Consider the following 9178-nt stretch of genomic DNA (forward strand, 5'->3'; position numbering starts at 1 on the left):
GACGTTGTGCGCCCTCGTCCCTTTTACAAAAGAAAACGCCAGGGAATTCCGCTTTCTGGCTTTTCTGAGCAATGTCTGAGTGTCGTGGGGAAGTCCCCCCTTTTCCTGAAAACTGCTGCCAGGAGACTCCTCTCCCTTAGAAAACTGTGGGAAGTGAGCTCTCCTGTCCGGAAAAGTTACCTGCTTGGCCCTCCTTCCCCTTTGGGGGAGAAGTTTCTGGCGGCCCTTCCCAGTTATGCCCCCCGTTGGGGCTCTCGTGCCCCAGTTTTCTTCCAAGAAGCCTCCTGCTGCCCACCTACCCCAGTTAATTCTGAGCTCCTTGCCTGGTTTCCCCACAAGAAACCAGCTCTGCTTAGTCCACCGAGGGGTGCAGACGGCAGCAGTGGGGAAAATCCAGGAGGTACGAGGGTTCCCAGACTTTTTTTTCTTCTTAGTTTTATTATTATTAGGAGGTACCCAGAACTTTGTACGTGGGAAGCAGGCGCTCAACCACTGAGCTTCGCCCGCTCCCTGGACTGACTGTTGTTGCCCCCACTCTGTGTCCCTCGAGAGACACTTGAATTATAAGACGGAACCTGGGAGTGGAAGGGAAACGGGCCTGATCCCAGAGGCACGATGTCATGCTAAAGAGACATCCCCCCCCAAAAGTGCCAGGGACAGAGAGAAAAGAAGTGATGCAACGAGAGGATGGGTGTGAAAGTGCTCTGTAAACAATGGCGCGGGCGGCCCACGTGCAGGCTGGGGAAGGGACCATTGTCAAGGCGAGCCGCTAGTCCAGGAAGAGTGAGGAGTGATTCCAGAGTGCCAGCCACGGGCGCTTGGCAGGGCGCCCCGTGGGGCCTGAGCCCGGGGGTGAGCTCAGCGGGGTCCCACGTGGCCAGGGTAGGAAGCCACTGTGTCCCTGGCTGCCTTGCGGCACCTCGCACCCGCCCCGCACGCCTCGTCTTCATAGATGTCGAACGGAACAGGGATCAAAGAGCAGCTCGAGGGGCGCGGACAGGGTTCAACGGGTAGAGCGTCCACCTACCACACGGGAGGTCCAGGGTCCAAACCCCGGGCCTCCTTGACCCGTGTGGAGCTGGCCCATGCACAGTGCTGATGCGCGCAAGGAGTGCCCTGCCACGCAGGGGTGTCCCCCGCGTAGGGGAGCCCCACGTGCAAGGAGTGCACCCCGCAAGGAGAGCTGCCCCACGCAAGAAAAGTGCAGCCTGCCCAGGAGTGGCGCCGCACACACGGAGAGCTGACGCACAAGATGACGCAACAAAAAGACACAGATTCCTGGTGCTGTGGATAATGCAAGCAGACGCGGAAGCACACACAGCAAATGGACAGAGAGAGCAGACAACGGGGGTGGGGGTGGGAAGAGAAATAAATAAATCTTTAAAGAATTTTGAAAAAGAGCAGCTCGGTGTCTGTCCGCAGCATTCGGGGCCTGAGCAACAGGAACACCTGCTGGCCGACGGCTGGATCCTAAGCTCCCGCCGTCTTCGGGGCGCTTTGGGCCCAGGCGCGGGTGAGAGGCACGGGGCCCCGGGCCCTGGGCTCCCGGGCCGACGTGGCTGCACCTCGTCTCTCTCTAAGGCAAGCGGTGACAAGCCTGCCTCTGAGGGAAGCTTCTGGAGCCGGGTCCGCCATCGTCCCCGAACCCCAGAGCAAAGGGCAAGCGGGGACCAAGGTCAAGGCCACCTCTTGGTCAAAAGCTTACAAAGGCAGTGGGGTTATTTCAGGGGCAAATTCCAGACTGACCCCTGGAAACGCCAGCCCCCCGATTGCCTCTCGCCAGCTTAGTTTCGAAGAAGACGCAGAATGTCTTGGAAGGCCTGGAGAAGGGCTTTGCAGGAGGCAGAGGAGTTCGTGAAGGGATTTTCCCGAAGTCTGGAATCCTCTGCCGGGACAAGGAACAGCTCTACCTTAAAGAAACCAAGGCCAATGGGCAGCCATGGGAGGGACAGACAACCCCTCCCGCCCCCCAGCGGATGGCACGACTCCGGCTTCCGACCTCAAAACAAGGAAAAGTGAAAAGGCAGGCGCGGGGCCCTGCCGCCTCCCTGCCCCAGGTGCTGGCGGCGATTGCATCTCTCCTCAGCCAGGCGCGCCCTGTCCCTTCCCCAGGTCCGGGAAATCAGGCGGGCAAACTGGCTCAGTGACATTCACATCCAAATAGGGAGATGGGAGCCCAGCCAGGCCCTTCTCCCTGGCAGCAGGTGAGGCGGGGCCTCGGCTGGAGCCGGGAAAACGAGGGCCACAACCTCGGCCGAGGTGGCCGCCGCGCCCGCTGACAACGGATCACGGCCAGCTCGTTCGTCCGGGTCAGAAAAGGTGCTAAACGCAAAAGGTAAAGCTGGCCGGGGTCATCCAGCGGCAGCCATGGGTGCATGGCGTCCCCCTCCTGGTCCCCTGGCAGGGGTGGACTGCTTCCGTCACCTGGCTTTGCCGAGCTCTTGAGGTTCTCGGATGCCAACTGCTCATCAACGGACACCTGCCTCCTTGGGTGTCCAGGCTGGCTTCTCCCGGGGCAAAGGCGGTGAGGCATCAGCACTTACTTGCCAAGATAAAAAGGGGCACGAACCGTGGCCCTCTTGCTTCCCCTGCAGAAAGGCTGGAGGGCCCTGAGCTGTCCTAGGTGGGGACGGCTTTGTGGGGGTGGCTTGGCTGGAAAATCCAATTACAGAGTCCAGAAGGAGCCAGGAGCCCGTGAAGTCCAGCCTTCTCGGGGCTCCGGGCGGGAAAGCCGAACCCCAGGAGCCAATCTGGCCCGGCTCTCCTGGACATGACGAAGGGGACTTAGCAGTACCTTCTTCCGAGGCAAAAAATGGCATGAGGCTTCTAAATAAAAAACGGTGACATCCCAAGCAGGAAGGAAAACAGATTTCTGAAACGGAGACCCACGAACGCCTGCAGAATGCGGAAGCCGGGCCCGGTGCTTGATGGGAGAGAGTGTCTCCATACTGGTGCCAGAGAGGGATTCCCCAGGACTTTCTGTCTGTCTCCGTACTGGTGCCAGAGAGGGATTCCCCAGGACTTTCTGTCTGATTCTAAGGCCCTCCATGTTGTGCAGCTGCCTTTCCCTTGGAGCCTAGAAACCCGCGAGCATTCTCCACCAGGGCTTCTGCCTGGGCCGGGGGGCCTCCTGCTGCCTGGCAGACCCCCTTCCACCGGCCTCGAGACGAGCTCCTCCACGCCCCGCGCCCTGCGCCCGTTCCTCTACCTGGAGTGACGTGCCCCTGTGCCTTCTCCACGCCCGAGCCCACCATTTCCATTTCTTTCCTTCCTCCCCGTCAGGTGGGCACCTAATCCTGCCACCAAAATCCATCCAGTTCCCAATGACCCGAGCCTCTGCCTTCATTTTCTCCAAGCTCCAGTGTCGAGGGGACACTTGGCCTTCCTCGAAATGGCTTCCACTGGCCCCTGTGGACCTCGGCTCACCCGCACCTGCCGCCCCACCTCCCCTGCTACCCGGAAGCTCCGCCAGGCCGCTCATCTCTTGGCACGCTTCACTCTTTCTAGAAGATTCTAAAGCCTCACAGGTCCCATTTCCAGTGGGCCCGACCTCCCAGCCGGGGTCTCAGGCCCCTGACCTTAGACACACCACGACGCGACACTTCAGACTGAATTCGTCGTCTCCGCCTCTCGCCCACTCCCCAGGCCTTAGGCTTGCGGCCCATCCTCTTTCTGCTTCTCACCCACGTTGGTTCCCTGTGCCCCATGCTTCAAGCTCTCGAATGTTTAGGGTTTTCTTTGGCATCATTTCCTAGAGCTAATCGTTGAGAGAGTCTTCCTTCTGGTGTCCATTTCTGACGTCCACTGCTGCCAGCCAGGCCCCGGCCTGGGCTACCGGCCAAAGCTTCCGGAACCATCCTTCTCAGAATCAATCTTGCCCTGGCTTCTCTGAACCCGTGGGCTGGATTGTGTCACACCCCCTACTCAAAAAGCTTTCCTTCTTAGGAAGGGTCTATTGTGTGGCATTTGTCATCAGGAAAACAAACAAAGGATTGAAAGCAAAGATGAAGTGCGTCTCCTAAGAGCAAAGCCGGCCTCCTGGCCTAGGGTTCAAGGTCGTCTCCGTGTTTTGCTCCTTTGCACCGTTGTTGGTTTCACCGTCCCAAGGAGCCTGCGCTGGGCAGGACACGGTTGGGAAAGGGCTGGTGTGCGGGTGCCATCTCTGTCCCCATGAATCGCTGTGGCCGGCTCTCGGTGGCCGTGGGAGGTCGCAGGACAGCACCCCACTTTGTAGGGGGGGAAGATGGAGCCTTGATGGGGCCCCAGGAATGAAACAAGACCCCAAGCCCGAATTCCAACCCAGACATGGCCATGTGCTCTGGCCTCGCTCTCCCCAAAGCCCCCCGGCTGCTGCAGTCAAACCAGAATTGACCTCATCCGTTTATAACCTTCATCGTGTGCATTTCGTGTGACCCGAAAGTGTCACATGACACTGGGATTTTGTTTTTGTTTTTTTTTCTCTTTTTCTTTTTGAGGTCCCCTGGATTAAGCCTGGGTACCCCGTACGTGGGGAGCCGGTGCTCAACCACCGAGCCACATCAGTTCCCAAGTCGGTTTTTGTGCGTGTTTGCTTGTTTTGTTTTTAGGAGGCCCCAGGAACCGAACCGGGTACGTGGCGTGTGGGAAGCAGGCGCTCAACTGCCTGGGCCACATCCACTCCCCTTCTTTTTTTTTTTTTGCTTTTCACTCCCTGCTAGATGATAAATTCCCGAAGGAGGGAGTCACTTCCTTCACTCTACCGCGTAGTGTCGACACGAAGTCTGTACACAGACACCTTCAAGAGACACACGGCGATGACACTTCAACAACAAACGTCCGGCGTCCTTCTCCTTTCCGGAATGCCTCGTCCCTTCTCCCCTTGCCGCTGGGATGATTCCATATCGGGGAATGTCAGAGCCGGGAGGAAGTTGGGAAAACAAATCACCAGCCAGGCCATCTTTCTGCTTTCCCCGAAGGCGGGGTGGCCCTGGAGAGGACGTGACACACACGGCCACGTGGGGCCCGGCGCCAGCGGCAGGCGTGGCAGGGCCGCAGCGGCCCGGCTCCTGGGAGACCCCCCCTGGGGACCCCGAGGAGCTCCGGCCGTGCCCTGAGGGTCGCCCGGGTGCCCTAAGGAGGCAATTTTCCATCCCGGCCAGGCCTCCAGCCCAGGGTGCAGGGAGGCCACCCATGGAGGGGCTTCCCAGGACCCAGCTGGGCCTATCCCACCTGCTGCACGGCCGCCGCCGTGTCCTCTGCCCGCCAGGGCCTGCGCCCTCTCTGGTCACTTTCTCCCAGATGGCTGCAGACCGAACGGGAGGGCAGGGAGGGGCATGAGGCCCGTGCACCAGGCAGAGAGAAAAGTGTCCTGTCCAGCTTCAATTGCCCCCCACACGGGCAGGCAGGGGTGGGCTGGCTGCGTGGCCCGGGGGGCTTTGGGGGGACGCAGAAAGGAGAACAGCACCCAGACTGGGTTTACTGGCACTTTTGTGTTTTTTAATTTATTTCTCTCCCCCCCCCCAAGTTGTCCGCTCTCTGTGTCCATTCGCTATGTGTTCTTCTGTGACCGCTTCTGTCCTTATCAGTGGCACCAGAAATTTGTGTTCCTCTTTGTTGCGTCATCTTGCCGTATCAGCTCTCCGTGTGTGCGGTGCCATTCCTGGGCAGGCTGCACTTTCTTTCGCGCTGGGCGGCTCTCCTTACGGGGCGCACTCCTTGCACGTGGGGCTCCCCTATTTGGGGACACCCCTGCGTGGCAGGGCACTCCTTGCGCGCAGCAGCACTGCGCATGGGCCAGCTCCACACGGGTCAAGGAGGCCCGGGGTTTGAACCGCGGACCTCCCATGTGGTAGGCGGGCGCCCTATCCACTAGGCCAAATCCGCTTCCCATCCTGGCACTTTTGGGTGTAACTTATAGGTGGCACCGAGCACGGCAGAGAGCTGCTGGCTCCTGGGTATCTACACCTGAAAGAGTTGAAAGCAGGAGCGTTCACAATAGCCCGAGGGCGAAAGCAACCCCAGCGCCACCCCTGACGGATGAACGGCTAAAGAAAACGTCGTGTGTGCGCACGATGGAATATTACGCAGCCCTGAGAAGTGACGGGCTGGCACAGGCTCCGGCACGGGTGAATCTTAACGACCTCGTGTTGTGTGAAATAAGCCATCGAGAGGACAAATATCGGGGACTCCTGCTTACGTGAAATGTCTAGAGCAGGCAAATGCACAGCGGAAGACGGCAGATGAGCGAGCGGTCACCGGGGCTCGGGGAGGGAAGCGAGGGGCAATGGCCGAATGAGTTTCCGTTTGGCTGGTGGGAAAGTTCTGGTAAAGGGTGGTGAGGGGGGAGGCCCGACCCTGGGTGTGATCTGCCCCACTGCTCGTTGTTCATGTTCTAGAGGCGTGGAGATGGAAAGTTGTTGTTGTTTACATGTTCCCATAAACGGAAAGGGAAGAAGAGAGCAACAGAAGAGACAACTGAACGCAATCTGTGAGCCTGAACGGGGTCTGAGGAAAGGGGAGAAAAGGCTCAGAAGGAAGTGATTTCAGGAGTGGGTGTAGCTCAGCAGTTGAGCACCTGCCTCCCACAGAGAGCAGACAACAGGAGGGGGGGCAGGGAAGAGAAAGAAATAAAAATAAATCTTAAAGAAAAAAGAGGCATTATTAGGACATATGACAAAATTGGCACATAGACCGTTAGGCTTAATCTCAAGGTGACATTTCTTGAGCCTGAAAACTGAGGTGGCTACGTAAGGGAGTGTCTTGTCCTTAGGAAATGGACGTGGAAGTGGCTCGTGTCCAAGGAGCGCGACGTAGAAAAGCTGCTCTCGGAGGTTCAGACCTGGGCTGCTCAACCAGGGGCCCGTGAGCTTGAACTGAAATGCAAAAAGGCATTTTTGGGGGACATGTTGGTGCGGGTGTGAAATATTATTAAATAACACACAGGATAGCGTGGACTTAGGAAGGGGCCCAGGGTTTGCACCTGCCTGGCAAAGGGGTACGTGGAACAGAAGGGGCTAAAAGTCCCTGGTTTAGACAATAACACAGATGACAAGATGGGTCGTGAGATGGATGACGGAACGATACAGCGAAGGTGGCAAAACATGAACACCGGTGGATCTGAGAGTCTGGTGTGCTCCATAATGAGTTTTTATTTTAAATTTTTATTTTAAAGATTTATTTATTTCTCTCCACCCGCCCCCAGTTGTCTGTTCTCTGTGTCCATTCGCTGTGTGTTCTTCTGTGACCACTTCTATCCTTATCAGCGGAACCGGGAATCTGTGTTTCTCTTTGTTGCGTCTCCTTGTTGCGTCTCCTTGTTGCGTCAGCTCTCCGTGTGGGCGGTGCCATTCCTGGGCAGGCTGCGCTTTCTTTGGCGCTGGGCGGCTCTCCTTACAGGGCGCACTCCTTGCGCGTGGGGCTCCCCTATGTGGGGGACACCCCTGCGTGGCAGGGCACTCCTTGTACGCATCAGCACTGCGCGTGGGCCAGCTGCACACGGGTCAAGGAGGCCCGGGGTTTGAACCCTGGACCTCCCATGTGGTAGACGGACGCCCTAACCACTGGGCCAAGTCCGCTTCCCCCGTACGAGTTCTGTATCATTTTTGCAACCGTCCTGCAAGCTTGAAATGATTTCAAAATAAAAAGTTGATGGGAAAAACCCCAGGATGCCCGGTTCCGTTTGCATTTCTGATAAACGAGGGGCACTTTCCCTTCAGAGGAGTGTGTCAGACTAAGTGTCTCAGAGGTGGCATGAGGACGCCCTGCTGGACGTCAACCTGGGATTGCCCAATCCACTCGGCAGGGCGCCCACCCAGGCACGAGGGGTCAAGGGGCTGCCTTGGGGAGGGGGCCGAGCCGTTCTGGCTTCCCGGCGGCCCCTGTCGCCGCGTGTTTGTGACCTGGAGCTGGCGCCTCCCAGGGGCCACCTTCTTTTGGCCTTGCACAGCGGGAGGGCGCCTCGTGTTGGGTGGGGACGGGGGCGGGGGGCTTGGATTTGGGGATGGGGCAGGAATAGCTTGTGACCCTCTCCGTGGGGAGCTCGGGGACGTTTTACTGGGTTGGCTGAGGGAGGGGACTCCGGCCGCCCGTTAGTGCTTGGGACGAGGGAGCCCCCGGAGGCGGCCCGGGTCGTTGGAAGATGGGGGAGAGCGGCCCCGCCGTGCTGGGGGCTGAGCTGAGGCCGTGGTGGGGAGACACACGGGTGTCCCCGCTGCTGGGCCAGGCCCGGGGAGGGCCTGGAAAAACCAACCCTGGCGCTGGCCATTGGACGTTTATTGCGGTGACGCACGCATCGCCCGGAAGTTGTCATCTTCGGGGCGTTTTTTTTTTTTTCCGTTCGCGTCCTCTCCACCCCATCACCCGGACTCTAACGTCACTCCCAGGGGAAGGCCTGCACCCGTCAGGCGTCACGCCCCGTCCCCGCCTGCGGTCACCTCCGATCTGCTTGCTTTTCTTTTTGTTTCGGAGGTACTGGGGACCCAACCCAGGACCTCGTACGTGGGAGGCAGGCACTCAACCACTGAGCCATACCTGCTTCCCAAGTTTTCTTCTCCAGGTTTGTTTTTAGGAGGCGCTGGGCCTCGAACCCAGGACCTCGTAGGTGGGATGCAGGCACTCAACCACTGAGCTCTATCTACTCCCCGATGACAGTTGTTTTTTCCATTTGTTTTTAGGAGGCACCGGGGATCGAACCCAGGACCTTGTGCATGGGAGGCAGGTGCTCAACCACTGAGCCACGCCTGCTAGCCTCCTTTTGGTGGCTGAGTGACGTCCTGTCAGCTGGGTGGGCCCCATTTTGCCCCTCGCCCGTCCTCCGCTGATGCAGGCCTGGGTGGCCCCCGCCTTCTGGGCTGTCACGGACGAAGCCGAGGAGGACGCCGGGCTGGACCGACGGTCCCAGGGTCCTTGCGTTCGGTTCTCCAGGGCCAAGCGGGGAGTGGGGTGGCGGGGTCACAGGTACCGCCTCTGTCACCTGCCTGAGGACCCGCCCCGGGCCCCGCTTCTGCCGCAGCGCCTGACACCCCCGAGAGGAACCGGCCCCGGGGAGGAGCAGACCTGGGGCGCGGCCGGCCGGCACGTCCTTCTGTCTGTGCCGGGGACAGGGGGACGTCCCGGCGGCAGGAAGAGCGTCTCAGGAGGTGACGTCCCCTGCCCGGGGAGGGGCTGGCCGCGGGGTGGCGCGGTGGCCGCTGGGCGGGGC

The 9178-nt window shown here is 59.4% G+C and overlaps 1 long non-coding RNA gene across 1 annotated transcript; it reads left to right on the forward strand.

The window, feature by feature from the left end:
* Positions 1–1670: 1670 nt before the first annotated feature.
* LOC131277661 (uncharacterized) lies at positions 1671–7167 on the forward strand. Its single transcript, XR_009184797.2, has 2 exons — positions 1671–2335; positions 3283–7167. It is a non-coding gene; the product is annotated as an uncharacterized lncRNA (long non-coding RNA).
* The last annotated feature ends 2011 nt before the right edge of the window (positions 7168–9178 follow it).

This window comes from Dasypus novemcinctus, unplaced genomic scaffold, assembly GCF_030445035.2.
Source record: "Dasypus novemcinctus isolate mDasNov1 unplaced genomic scaffold, mDasNov1.1.hap2 scaffold_259, whole genome shotgun sequence".
Taxonomy (NCBI): Eukaryota; Metazoa; Chordata; class Mammalia; order Cingulata; family Dasypodidae; genus Dasypus; species Dasypus novemcinctus.